The sequence below is a fragment of the Peromyscus eremicus genome, chromosome 1 (assembly GCF_949786415.1).
Source record: "Peromyscus eremicus chromosome 1, PerEre_H2_v1, whole genome shotgun sequence".
Lineage (NCBI taxonomy): Eukaryota > Metazoa > Chordata > Mammalia > Rodentia > Cricetidae > Peromyscus > Peromyscus eremicus.
In genome coordinates this window covers 20,144,515-20,158,343 of record NC_081416.1, presented here as the reverse complement: position 1 = coordinate 20,158,343, position 13,829 = coordinate 20,144,515, and positions in this window count along the sequence as shown.

Sequence of the window (13,829 nt, the reverse complement as noted above, 5' to 3'; positions counted from 1 at the left end):
AGTGGATCAAACTGGAGGCTCACCGGAGTTTGCTGTAAATCTGGTGCTCACACACCATCCAGGGATTCTGAGGTACCTGAGACCAGGGGTGCCTGAGCCAGGCGCCAGCCTTGACCTCCACTGTGAGTGAGGGGGTGAAACCTGAGGCGGGACTCAGACCTTGCTGACTGACCAGGCTGGCCTCAGGCATGTCACCATTCCCCACAAAGCGTCCCTCTCACTTGCTTGCTGGCAGCATGTTTTCATTTTCTGGGAAGCCTCCTGGCCCAAGGATGACACAGCATCTGCTGTCCCAAGAGGGTCAGTATCCAGACTAGACTGCAGCATAACCTTCGGGGAAGTTCCCCAGCGGATGTCAAAAATCACACAAGTACAAGAATAACCAAGAGGAGTCTGGGGCTTAGAAGTTAGGGTCAGATGTAAACCATGCTTTCAGGGCAAAGCTGAGGACCTGATCCCACCATCTGCTTCCCTGATGGAGCCTTGTTCTGAGCACCTCCCACTGGCACACCCCCACCAGGCAAAGGACGTGAGAAACACCTTCTCCAGGCTTCCTGCCCCTGCACCTGGAGGAAAGGTCATGCTAGCCTTTGCCAAGTCTCATCATCTCCTGGAGTCTTTGAACTGCTACCGAGGCAGGGGGCCAGCTCCTGGGTGGGGCGGTGGCAGCTGGCAGGTAAGAGCCATCTTGCCTCCTTCTCAGCCAGGTGGCTTGACAGTGGCTGGCTCTGGCCAGGAGGCTGGAATCACGGCTCTGTGCTGGGACAGAGGACGCGGGGACTTGTATGAAGAGAAAGTGCTTTCCTGAGTCGGATTGGCCAAGGCAGGATGAGGGTCTTGGGCTATTGCTGTTGGAACTTCAGCTATGAGAGTGGGAGTGATGAGTCACATAGGAAAGGGGGCTGTCAGGGCAGGGTCTACAGAGTGGGGAGCACATAGAAAGTTCTATTCCCCCCTGCCGTGTATGTGTGTGTGTGTGTGTGTGTGTGTGTGTGTGTGTCTGTCTGTCTGTCTGTCTGTCTGTCCTGTCTTTCTTTCTATCTGTCTCTGTCTTTCTGCAGTGCTGGAGATCAAACCCAAGGCCTACCACATATTAGAAAAACACTCAACCAATGAGCTACACCCCCAGCCCAGGAGGCACTTTTCAGGGTGATACAGTGAACTTAGGTCTTAAAGTGACCGTGAAAGCAAATGCCTCCTTAAGAGTATAGTGCTGAGGGAGCAGAATGCATGAGCCCCTGAGCCTCTGGGTGTTGGCTGCTGTCTGTCCCACACAGAGGTGTAGGGGGCAGAGGAGAGGGTGGAGCCTAGAGGACACCCAGAAAAGACCCTACATTCTCAACTTGACGACACATGGAAGTCCCTAGGCAGCTCTAAAATTTCATCATGCTCCTGTTCTAAACACTGGGATTTCGATGAAGTATTCTGGGGTACAGCCTGGTTGCTGGGGTTTATTAAAGTTGCCTGGGATTTGAATGCACAGTGGTATTGCAAACTTCTAGTATTTTTAAAAAAGATTTATTTTAAAGTGTGTGAATGTTTGCCTGCATGTATGTAGATGTATTGCAAGCATGCCTGGTGCCCATGGAGGCCAGAAGAAGGTGCTGGATCCTCTGGAACTGGAGTTATAGGCAGTTGTGAGCCACAGTGTGGGTGCAAGGAACTGAACCTGGGTTTTTTTTCTGCAAGAGTAGCGAACGCTGTTAAGCCATCTCCCCAGCTTCAGATCTCAGTCTTGAAAGAGCAGGGTGGAGGTGTGTTTCCCTTTCTTGGCTTTTAAGTGGGGGAGGGGGAGAAGAAGGGGTACTCACAAGTGTAACAGAGGTGTCCGTGGTACAGCCACAGAGCAGACCACATGGAGGAGGATGTTTGTGGCAGAACAATGGAGCGCACCATACGGAGGAGGGAACTGGAGCACAGAAGGAAGCTGACCCTCAGGGCCCACAGCCTAGGGCTCAGCTGGCAGACAGGTGTCTGCATCTGCCGGGTTGGGGACATTGCAGGTGTCCTACAGCGGAACCTTGCATGACATGCACTTGTGACAAGTTGATAAGAAATGAAAGTCAGGATTGTTACCTACAGACTTGACTCGCAGACCATGTCTTTTCTATCTTTAATTCTTTATTAGCATGTGTTAGCTATACATGATCAGTCTCATATGACACTTTTACACACATACACACACACACACATGCACACGCATACACACTCACATACAATACATTTTGATTATACTCTTCAGGTCCCCCTTTCTTGTCCCCCTTCCTTTTACTTACTAGTCTCCCATTCTACTCTCATGGAGGTTTTTGTTTAAATGACCCAGTGAGTTTCGTTAAGGTCACTTACAGGAGGATGGTTGAGGTTAGTTGGAGAGTAGTTGCTTTGTCAGTGGCTACAAGAAATGTCTCTCTCTTTTCAGCAACCATCGACTTTGCACACTCCTCAGGGAGGATCCAGGACTCATGAGCCCCTGACCCCATTGCAGCGTATTGGGTTTGGGGAGGCAATTTGTGCAGGTAATCATGGCTGCTATGGCTTGAAGGATGCTACACCAGGAGTCAGCATTCTCTACCACTCCCCAGCCCTTCCTTTTCTTACATTCTTTTGGGCCCTCTGTTCTGTGAAGGGAGTGGTATAAATTGTCCCTTTATGACTGAGCTGAGCATTCAACCAACCAAGGGTATTTCTAAGGCCAGCTTCCTTAGTGTGAGAGGAGACCCCTCCTTGCAAATCAATCAACATGTATTCCCGCAAATGTGTGTCCTCACACACATGTGCATACATGCCACAATTCTTCCAATGAGGTTAGTATATCAAATGCAAGATCTTCATGAAGGGACAGACACAAGAGATTGCTCATTCATTACACTGGAGTGTGGCTGACGGAGAGACTTGGCAGGGAGCCAACTCCAGCATCCTTGACAGATCCCAGCATCCAGGCAGATATCACAAAACAGACCACGGAGGCTTCTAAAGATGAGAGAGAGAGAGAGAGAGAGCACATTTAAGGTGAGGTTAGGAGAGTGTTGAAAATTCAACCTAACAGTTATGAGAAATAATTGTCACGCTGACTTCCACAGCAGGTGACACTGCTGAGTGGCTTTTTGCTGTGGTAGCGAAAGTCTGTTTTGCTTTTGCTGAGGTGAGCTTTTGCTCTCACAGGGAGCTTCCTGCAGGAGCAGTGGGGCAGGAGGAGAACACCGGGTTTGGCTGGGACACCAGATCCAGTTCCTTCTGGCTACTTCCAAGCTGTTTGGCCTTGGATAAGGGGCTCACTTCTGAGTCCTGGTGTCCTTATATGCATGTCGGGGGCTTCTTCTGGCCATGAGCGAGGGACAGGACTGGATTTACTCTCCATCTAGCAGCATTTAAAAAACAAGTAGACAACATTCTTGGAGTAACGGTTTTGAAGATACAGGACCCAAGTGTTAGGATTCAAGATTCTGGACCTCAGAGTGTTATGACTGTCCCTGATTACTGCTTGCCAGAGAGAAGGAAACAGGCCAGGAGAGAAGTGGAAGGGTACCACTGTGATATCCTTAGACAGTGTGAAGTGTGCAACATCGCTCCAGGGTAGGCAGTGAAAGAAAGCGGTGTGGACCATAAACTCTACAGCAGAAAGTAAGTAATCAGCTGGTGAAGGCCATAGGAAGTAACCTAAAAGGAGGCAGAAAGGGGGCTAGAAACAGAAGACAATTAGTGAAATGACAGATAACTTCACACTTAGCCATAGCAAGGATCATGTCAGGTGGAAGGAGTCTGAACACCAGCCATAGATGTTAAACTTGGAGAAACGAGTCAATGATACACCGCCTTGCAGAAATACTTCTAGAGACATATGCTCCAGGTAAACTGTGAGGAAAGATACTGTCACCAACACTCATCAAGAAGATGCTGGAGAAGTCAAATGTATGTCAAAATCTATTTTAGAACAAAGGGGATTAGCTGTTGGTCTAGATCTCTAACCCATGGCTGTATTGTAGGAAACATCAATCCATGCCTTGTAGGATTTGGGAGAGTCCCAAATGTGGTAATACCTAGGAGACAGCCCCAGATGGTAAGCCGAGAGGTGTAATTGGATTCTAATAATTAGAAGTGGAATCAGGGAACCCTTATGAAGAATCAGATTGTTAGGCCTGGACTGTTTTGTTATCAAGAAAAAAATAAATAATGAGGAGATGTCACTGGGGGTGGTTGTCATGGTGGCATCCAAGATGTCAGCTATGAACTTCCAAGTCGTTGACAGGAACTGGATTTGCCTAGACAAACAAATGTGGGAAGGTAACCTTGGCTGGAAGAGTGAGCCATAGGCTGTGAGACGGCTCAGTGGGTGAACACTTGCTGTGTGAGCATGGAGACTCGAGTGTAGACACAAGCACCCACATAAAAGCACAGTGCAGTGGCATGTGTAACCTTCCAGCTGGGGGGCGGGTGAGTCAGGTGGATCCTGGGCGCTCTCTGGCCGGCCAGCCTTGCTGAAACATCGAGCTCCAGGTTCAGTGAGAGACCCTGTCTCAAACAATAAGGTGGAGAACAGTAATGGAAGGCACTAGAAGTCAGCTTCTGGCCTCCACACACACATGTGCATCACACACACACACACACACACACACACACACACACACACACACACGCGCACACAAGTTTAAAAAAATTCACATCGCCCAGAAACCTTATACCCTTTTATTGTTGTTTTTTGAGACAGGGTTTTTCGAGATAGCCTCAGCTGTCTTGGAACTCGCTCTGTAGACCAGGCTGGCCTCAAACTCATAGAGACCCATCTGCCTCTGCCTCCCTGGGATTAAAGGCGTGCACCACCACCTCCTGGCTACCTTACACCCTTTCAATGATCATTCTTTTTCTCCTTTTAGCCTCTGGCAATCTAATCTGCTTTCCTTTTTAATGAATTTACCTATTATGGTTTTTAAAAATTAATTAATTATTTTATATTGAATATTTTAAAAAAATGTCTTAAAAGTAATTTAGCCAGATGTGGCAGCACATGGCTGAAATCCCAGCACTCGAGAGGTAGAAGCAGTAGATTACAGTTTTGAGGCCAGCCTGGGTAATACAGTGAAACCCTGGTTCATAAAACCAGGGTAATTGTAGCAGAGCTGTAACTCGGTGCTGGAGGGTTTGCCTAGCCTGACAGGCCCTAGATTAGACTCCTAGTACCGTGAAAGAGGAGAAGTTTTAATTAAAAAATTCTAAAACTGGGGCTGGAGAGATGACTCAGCAGTTAAGAGCACGGGTTGCTCTTCCAGAGGACCTGGGTTCAATTCTTAATACCCACATGACAGCTCACAATTGTCTCCAACTCCAGTTCCAGGGGATCTGACACCTTTATACCAATGCACACAAAATAAAAAGTAAATTATTAAACAAATTTAAAAAATTCTAATATATATATATATGCACATGATTATTGTAACAATTCAAATAAAGAAATTTCTAGGGAAAAAAGTCTTTTTATTTTCTCCCTCTCCCCTCCCTGAGGCTGACTCGTGGTTATCCTTCAGTGAGTACATTTAACAAATCTGCAGTCTAGTCAAGGTGGTGGCACAAGCCTTTAATCCCAGCACTTTGTGTTATGGGAGCTGCTTGGAGGCAACACAATGCACACACGGAGTCAATGCAGAAAACACAAATTTATTGTCATTAAGCCGCTACTGATTGATCAGGGACACAGAACACACCCGGGTGCTGAAGGCGACCCGCAGCAGAATGTTACAGCGCTTTTAAGTCTGGAAACCCCAAACATCCGTGCCAAGTCAGTTACATTTTCCCACTAATCAGGACTTAGGGATAGGGAGCTTCCCTAGGAACATTTCCCTATGTGGCCACACTTACCTTGTTCTCATTGGTTGGTTTATTCAACTGTGGCAGGGGTGTCTGGCCCCCCATTCCTGTCTCAACTTGCCAGCCAGGATGTCAGTTACCTACGTACATGTCTCTCTCTGCCAAGCAGTTGCCTAGGGAGGTCTTGGGAACTTAAACTTTGTTTGACTCCCTAATCAAGATGGAAGTTGTATTCAAAATGGCTTCAGTTTGGTTCTTTCTAAATTGGGAAGCTGGGGCAGGTGGATCCCTGTGAGTTCCAGGACAGCGAGCTCTACGTAGATAGACCCTGCCTCAAAGAAACAAGCGAAAAAATTAAAAATTTTAATATTTATGTTTTGTAGTACTAGCGATTCAACGTAGGGCCTCTTGTGCTAGGCAGGTGCTCTACCAGTGAGCTACATCCCTGTCCTAGTGCGAACCTTTCCATGCTTTCTCTGGGCATCAATATTATTTTGACTATTTTCACATAACTATGTCACACATCCTATCACCTTGCTCTGAAGCCCTTCTGTCCATTTCTTACGGATTTCTGTTGTTCTAGAGATCATTTCACAGCCAGGCTGAGGGTCCCACCCTCCGCTCTGAGACCTGATTGTATTCCCTTTCATAAAGTGTGTCAGCCCAGGCCTCAGACTGGATAGAGCTAGCTGCCTTTGGGTACAGGATAATGAATATAGTATATTATAATTTTTCTTTTGTCTGCGTGTACAGATTCTTTTAAAATGAGCACGAATTACTTTTAGAATAAGAAGAAAGAAGGCAGTCCAGAATTGAGGGCTCGCGAGCTCTGTGCCCAGCTTGTCCCTTAATTTAGCACCTGCTTCATCCCTCCCCCTCGTTGCATAATGAGTTGTTTATGTGTTTGCCTCCCTGGGGGGTGGTTGGGCAGGCTTATTCATCTCTCTGCCCTCTCCGCCTCTCCCCACAGAGCTGAGTCCAGGGCCAGGCACACAGCAGGTGAGCCGAGTGGCAGGCTGCCCCTCTTGCTTGCCTGGAGGCTACAAAGGACAGGGTGGGTCTTAAAGAACCTCATTTCAGACTCACAAAAGGGTGTCATGGGTGTAGAGTCCAGACCCCAGAGACAGGTCTGGAGTGGTCACACTCTCTGCCTGGATATGGGGGTCCAGCCTCCCTGGGATGCTCAGTGTGAACACAGGTGCATTTGTTTGTTCCTGGTGGCTCCAGCCAGGGGTGGCAGGCAGGCACCCAGCTGAGGAAGTAATTGGCACTGCCAGGAGCAGGAAGGAAGCAGCGATGCTGGGGGCCCTGGCTCCCTTTCTAGAGAGATATAAATAGTTGGTCTCTGGGAGGAGGTGCAGGAGCTGTACACTCAGGAATCGAGGTGCGAACTACCAGTGTGGGGAACTGGGGTGCAGGCTGCCTTCTTGGGCATGTCTGTAAGTCTGGGTGGGGAAACTACTAGGGAAGTGGTACTGAGGGAGTGGGCCCAAGGTCTGTGGCTAGGAAGGTGCCTAGCTACGGCTCTTCTTCCTCAGCCTGGGCCTTCCCATCTGTCCCTATAGACTGGCCTACTTGGACTCATGTTCTTGCTGGCCTCAGATTGCTACTGGGGGCATGAAGATGGCTGAGCAACACAGGTCCCAACCCTACCTGCCTTTCTGCAAGGAGCAGGCTGCAGGGGTCGGTGGGAGCCCTGAAATCTATGCTATTTATAGTGTTTCTTCTGGAACATCCCCTGAGGTGCCGGGCAGTGTGTGCCTGACTCATCCGAAAACACTTTATAAATAACCCAGCAGGGTGGGGTGGCACGGGCTGGCCACCCGGTGCCTGACTTTAATCACCCAGGCTTGCCAGCTTTCCTCCACGGAGTACCTCTCCTCTGGGGTGCGGGGAGGGGTTAGGGTGCTGGCAAGAGCTTTGTCCTGGAAGAGGCGCTGTAACAGGTCGGGTCTTCTCAGCCATGACGTCAACACCACGGTTCTCTGTTGGGAACCCTAGGGCTTCCTAGCTAGGCAAACTGAGCTATCCTGGGCTAAGTTCTCTGCGTGACCTAGAGTGACCCTTTCCTGTGAGGTCTCAGAACCTCACTGGCAAGAGGAGAGGAGGGAGTGTGGTGAGCAGCAAGCAAGGTCCTTTCAGGCTGGTAGGGTTTTGCGTCTCCTTGGCAGGTACAGGTCAGCGTTCCTAAATTAGTCTCCAGGGTATTTACTGAGTCCCTGTGTGCCTGAGAGGTGCGGGAAACATATTTTAATAAGGCTCGGCTGGTTAGTTGGCCTGTTGTTTGGGGCCTTTGCCGACCAGTCAATACCAGAGGGAGGTGCAGGAGGCCTCTCCAGAGTGCAGTGCCAGGTGTTACCCTTCAGAACACCCCTGCAGACACACCTGGCTTGGGGTGGGTGGTGAGGAGGCACTGACGCCATCTCCTGGCCTTGTGCTGGGCTGACACTACATTTACAGTCTCCAGCTCCTTCAGAACTCACGGAGGAAGATATGGTCTGGGCCAGTGTACAAGGAAGGATAGCAAGGTTTGGGTTCAGTCACATGCCCATGCCACACAGCGGAGAAGTGGAGCAGGCCTTGGACTTGATCTGGTGACTCTAACCGTTCAGCCTTGAGCTCCTGTTGTGTGGGAGGCTGGCAATGGGATGGCTGCAATGCCTCCTGTTTCTGGGGTGGACTGCTGTGTGGGGAGCTGGGGGAGGAGCCCCAAGAAACAGCTCCTGTGGCCTCTCTGAAGATGGGTTGAGATACAAGAGTTGTATCAGTGTCACTCTCTTCTCTTATGGAAGCAGCCTCCAATTTTTATTTAGTTCTTTTTCAAGATAGGGTCTCATTGTATAGCTCAGGATGATCTAGAGCTCACTGTGTAGCCCAGGCTGGCCCCCAGCTCACAATCCTCCTGACTTGGTCTCCTGAGTGCCGGGATTACAGGCACATATCACCTTACCTGACTCATGAGTGTTATCTCTGAACATGTGTGGCACCTCTGTGCCCAAGGCTCTCAATGTGTCTTTCCAAGGTTGGGGCATGTACGTAAATGAAGCTGAAGGAAGTGTGAGTTAGGATGAAACTGCACTGGAGAAATTTGAAAAAACCTAGAATAATCTAACAGTGTCAGCAGGACCTGAACCTGAGGTTTACCTGAGTGTGGAATCAGCTGCTGGGGAAACTGAGGCAAATAAGCTCTGGCCCCAGCCTTGAGCTCCTGTTGTGTGGGAGGCTGGCAATGGGATGGCTGCAATGCCTCCTGTTTCTGGGGTGGACTGCTGTGTGGGGAGCTGGAGGAGGAGCCCCAAGAAACAGCTCCTGTGGCCTCTCTGAAGATGGGTTGAGATACAAGAGTTGGATACGGGAGAAAGACGTTCTAAGGGCTGGGGCAGCAAATGCGAAAAGATCCCAGGATTGGAAAGATGAGTGGGGCAATGGAACAGTTCCCTGAGAGGATGGGGTTAGATGGAAGGAGGGGGTATACGCTGCGTGGCTGGACAGCTGAGCAGGGCTGGGGAGGCTGGATATATGTTTCTTTCTGATCTTCACTGATCCTCAGCTTCCTTAGTTGAAAAATGGAAGACTAAGGCCACCTCCCTTAGGGCTGTGGGACTTAAACGGGACAGCAACAGTAAACAGGAGCGAGGCGCCGTCCAAACCACATGCTATTTATTGAATAAGGGGCCTTAGCTTCCTTAGTCTGTTCCTAACACTGCAGCAAGAGGGAGTGTCCAGACACAGGGTGGGTCATGTCCCTTTGCTCACAGTCTCCAGGGTGCCCTCATAACGGTCCCCAAGTGTCCGCTGCTGCTGTTCCTCTGTGCTTTGTTCCAGCCACGCTGGCCTCGTCTCTACACCTTGAACTTGCTCCTGCCTGGGGGCCTTTCACTCGCTGTTTCCTTCGCCTCCGGCCATGCAATTTAAAATCTTAGGCGAATTTCTGCTTTCGACTGCCGCGCCTCATCTCGTTTCCGGCTTTCTCTCCCTTCTCAGCACTTCTCACCTTTGAATACATTATGTATTTTATTTTTTATCTCTCGTTCCTCCCCCTAGAATAAAAGGCCCACGAGGGCAGGACTTTTTGTCTATTTGTGTCTCTCTGTATCCTCATCATCCACCTCAAAGTTGGTGTTCAGGGGCATGTGCTGTTATTTTTTAATTATTTCTGGAGCCCGGGGGATAGGTTGAACTGGCTTTCTCCTGCTGCATGGGGTTGGCCCTGTGTCTAGGGCCTTGAGGCATCTCATTTGCTTCTGGAGGGCATTTCCTTCAGGCCCCACATGGGAGCTGCAGGGAGCAAGCTGGCAGCCTCCTCTCCTGCAGATATTCCTGATTATTTCAAATCACAGCCTCTTCACTCCCTTCCCTGGGCCCTTGGGGTGGTGCCTGGCAGCCCGTGCACCGTCTCATTCCTGAGGAATTTCCCCAGATCCCAAAGCATCTGGGGGCTTGGGAGCCTCCTGCCTGGGTGGCCTGATTTGGATACTGGGAGCAGGGCTGCAGCTGAGGCTGCCCCTCCAGCTGGATCTCTGGGGAAACACTCTGGCCAAGCCTTCCGCATTGTGCACCCTTTCTCTGGAGCTGTTCTTTCCACACATCTGGGCTGTGTCCAAGTGTGAAGCACAGTCCTGTGGTCCCTCTGACTGCTGGCCAGAAGAGCACTACCTAGAGTCATTGAGGTCTGGGAGATCCCTCTTCTCCCAAGAGCTCCAGGCTCCACCCCTATCAAGCACCCAAAGCCGCACCTCACATGCTTATTGTCTGACCTGCTTCCCAAGTTCTCTGTCTCTCCCCCGGACCCCAAGCTTTAAGAGACTCAGTGCTTTGTTCTAAGGTGTGGCCAGTTGAACTGCAGGCCTGTGGGGCAGGACTTGGAAAGGCTGGCTGGGGATGGAATGGGAGGAGACTTGCTGGATTCATGAACCAAGACTAGGATCCTAAATTCACTGCTTAGCTGAATCACTCACTAACTGGCTTACTCACCTGTAAAATGGGTATAGTCAAGGTGCCGCCTCCTAGGATTAAATGAAACACTTCGTCTGAGGCCCTTAGCTGGGCCTGGAGCAGAGTAAGGGCCCAGCAAATGGAAGTTGCAATGGGATGTGAGCCCTGGCTTCTCCTGAGAACTGAGTCATCCTCTAGCTGCCCAGGCCTGTCTAGAGCCCTGCAGGCACAGCTGCTCTCCTGGAACCTGCCAGAGGCCCAAGGCAAGAGCCCCAGGCCTGACTTCTCTATGGCTGTGACTCTTTGTGAAGAGCCCTGTCCTTCAGTCTGTCCCTTCCTTCCTCACCAACCAGGGCCCTGATGAAGTGGCTCACCCTGGAACCCCCCGAGGGGATCCCTGCTCCTCATACTGAGTAAGTCCTCCAGCACTCAGCTATTCCAGTTTCCTAGAGACCTCTCGAGGATCCTGAGTTCCTGCTGTCCTGGGTCTAAACTACTCTAGAAAGGGAGACATCCAGATGTGTATGAGCAGCTGTGAGGGGACTCTGCAGACTGAGAGTCAGGCCTGGGGCAGCCTTTAGGGTTGTGAGGCTTGCATTCTGTTAGTAACAGACTACCCAAGACCCAGAGAGGCCTTGTGAGTTTTGCATGTCACAAAGCTAATTAGAGTGTGAGCCAAGTCTTGAACCCGAGTTCCTGCTGCTCACCTGGGCCTCTCTCTCTCCATGGTTCCTTACTCACCAGTGTGCTCATAATGTCAGGGAAAACCCAACTCTCACTTCCTATTGCTAGGTTTTGATCTGTACCCCTATTCTCGACTAGTTAGACATATCACAGGAGCCAGTGATGCTGTGGGGATGGAGAGGATAAAGTTTGTCTCTGATTCCAAATGAGCCCATGATGGGAAAACTTCATGCTGTCCCTGGCAGTCACATTCCCCCCAGCTCTGTTGTCCAAACACCATTCTCACCCTTGAGAGTGCTCTCCCATCCTTACCAGAGAAGGCAGGCCTATGAACTCTACTCTGGGCTCCGTTTAGCATTTTGGTTTTGCTGCTTTGGGGATCCTAGCTGTTTATATTTTAGATGCTGGCGGAAGGCCATCACCTCCCCAATGTTTGTTCAGAGAAGTTCAGAAGCCAGGTTAGTTTCAGAGGCCAGAGGCAGGGAACCGAGACTTTTCTTTTTTTTCGGTATTAGGCATGGAAACCAGTTCTTTCTACACGCTGAGAAAATGCTCTGTGCTTGAACTATAATAGATACTTTTAAACTAGGGGCGGCTCTTTCAGCAAGTGCTTTACACAGAGGCTCCTAAATGAAAGCTTATCTGCAGGAGAGGAGGCCAGGGGACAAGCACTGGACCTGCCGCCCAGGGGCCCGCTGTCCCGTGAATCAGTAAAAGGCTACTATTTGGTTGATTTCCACTGCCTTGAAAGTGAAGGAGAGGAAGATGTGGACCTGCCGGGCCGGGCAGGCCTTCCTGCTGAGCCCTTCTGCCTCCCAGTGCACTCACAACACCACAGGCTGCATCAGACTGACACCCACTCCAAGCTTGGCTCCCACACGGCTGTGGTAGGAAATGGCACCTCAGAGTCTATTGAAACCCCAGGATTCTATGGATCCAGCTGTCTCCATCCTAATGTAGATGGTATCCCAACAAAATCCAATGTGTGTCTCTGTTTGGGGTCTAGAACCGAGACTCAATGTGTTTTCCGTTTACCCGGCACTCTGACAAGAGCCGACATGTTGTTGCATTACTGCCTCCATTTACTTTATAGCATTAGTGCTATCACCATTTCCCAGATGCAGAACTTGAGGTCCCAGGCTCCTGAGCTACATGCCCATGGCCACATCCCAGAAAGCTGGCAGCGGGGACAGGAATCAGGTCTCTGACTGAAAACCTGTTCGAATGACCACCATACTACCCCACCACCAGATTACTTCTGGCCAACAGTTGGCCCCAGCCTTCTCACACGAGGCAGCCATATGTTCAGTCTCTAGATCTGGCTCACAATGGGCTTAAATGCCACCAGGGTGGTACCTACTCCTTCCGTTAGAACTGTGCCCAACCTCAGAGCTTTCCTGGGAGGAAATGGTTCCTACCACTAAGCCTAAAATTCCCGGGGATTCATTTTGTTCCATTTCGTATAATTCTATGCTCCACGTCATCCCCAGTGCATCCTCTCCCTCCCAGGGCTTCACACCCTTGAAGGCCTTGGATGCAATTATCTGATCCCATTTAAGTTGGCAGAGGCCAGCGTGTGGGTCTTTTCATCTGCTGTAATTATTCCATCCCCCTTGTCCACACATTGCTTCAGATAGTTCATCTCTGAACATCCTCCAATTTGGGGCATCTTTCTGTAACAGTGTCTGCCAAGAAAGTAATGGAAAGGTCTCATTAGGAGTGAGGGTGGAGGTGCATGTGCCCACTGCGGGGAGCCGTGACCTGTCAGCACCGGGGCTGTTGGGAAGGCCTTACTTCCTCTTTTCATGGATGTCTGGATACCAGTCTGAAGGTGGAGAGGGCTATGTGCCCGACTAGGCATGGAAGAGGTGGGTAGAGGCTCCGAGCTGGGACATGGGTGGAATCTGTTCACCTGTCTTCATCTTGGCTGCCTTTTGCCAGCTGAGTTCAGCCTTTTATTCATTCCAGAAAGTTCATCAGCACTTGCCATGTGCCTGACTAGAGCTATGCGACACTCTAGTGTGGGATGTTCCAGTATGTGATGCTCTGGTCAGCACCTAAGAGCTTATGGGGAACTCAATCCGAACAACTTAGGAATGTGGGCAGTCAAAGCCAGGGCGGGGCAAGGGGCGGAGTTCAAGGAGGGAAAACAAGAGAGGCCCTGAGTGAAGCAGATTGGCCAAGGCCTCCCGGAAAGTGACACTAAAGCTGAGACCTGGAGGTGAGCAAGACACTCCAGGAAAAGACCTGGGGTTTCTGGGATAGGGGAAGGATGTACAAAGCCCTGGGTAGGAGAGTCTATTGGATGGGCTGGGTGAAGGTCATTGTGCTTGAGTTGAGGTTGGGGGCTCACTGCCTGAGACATGAGTGAGCTTTTTGATTCAGCTCTAGCCTTCTCTTTGTTGGAATGG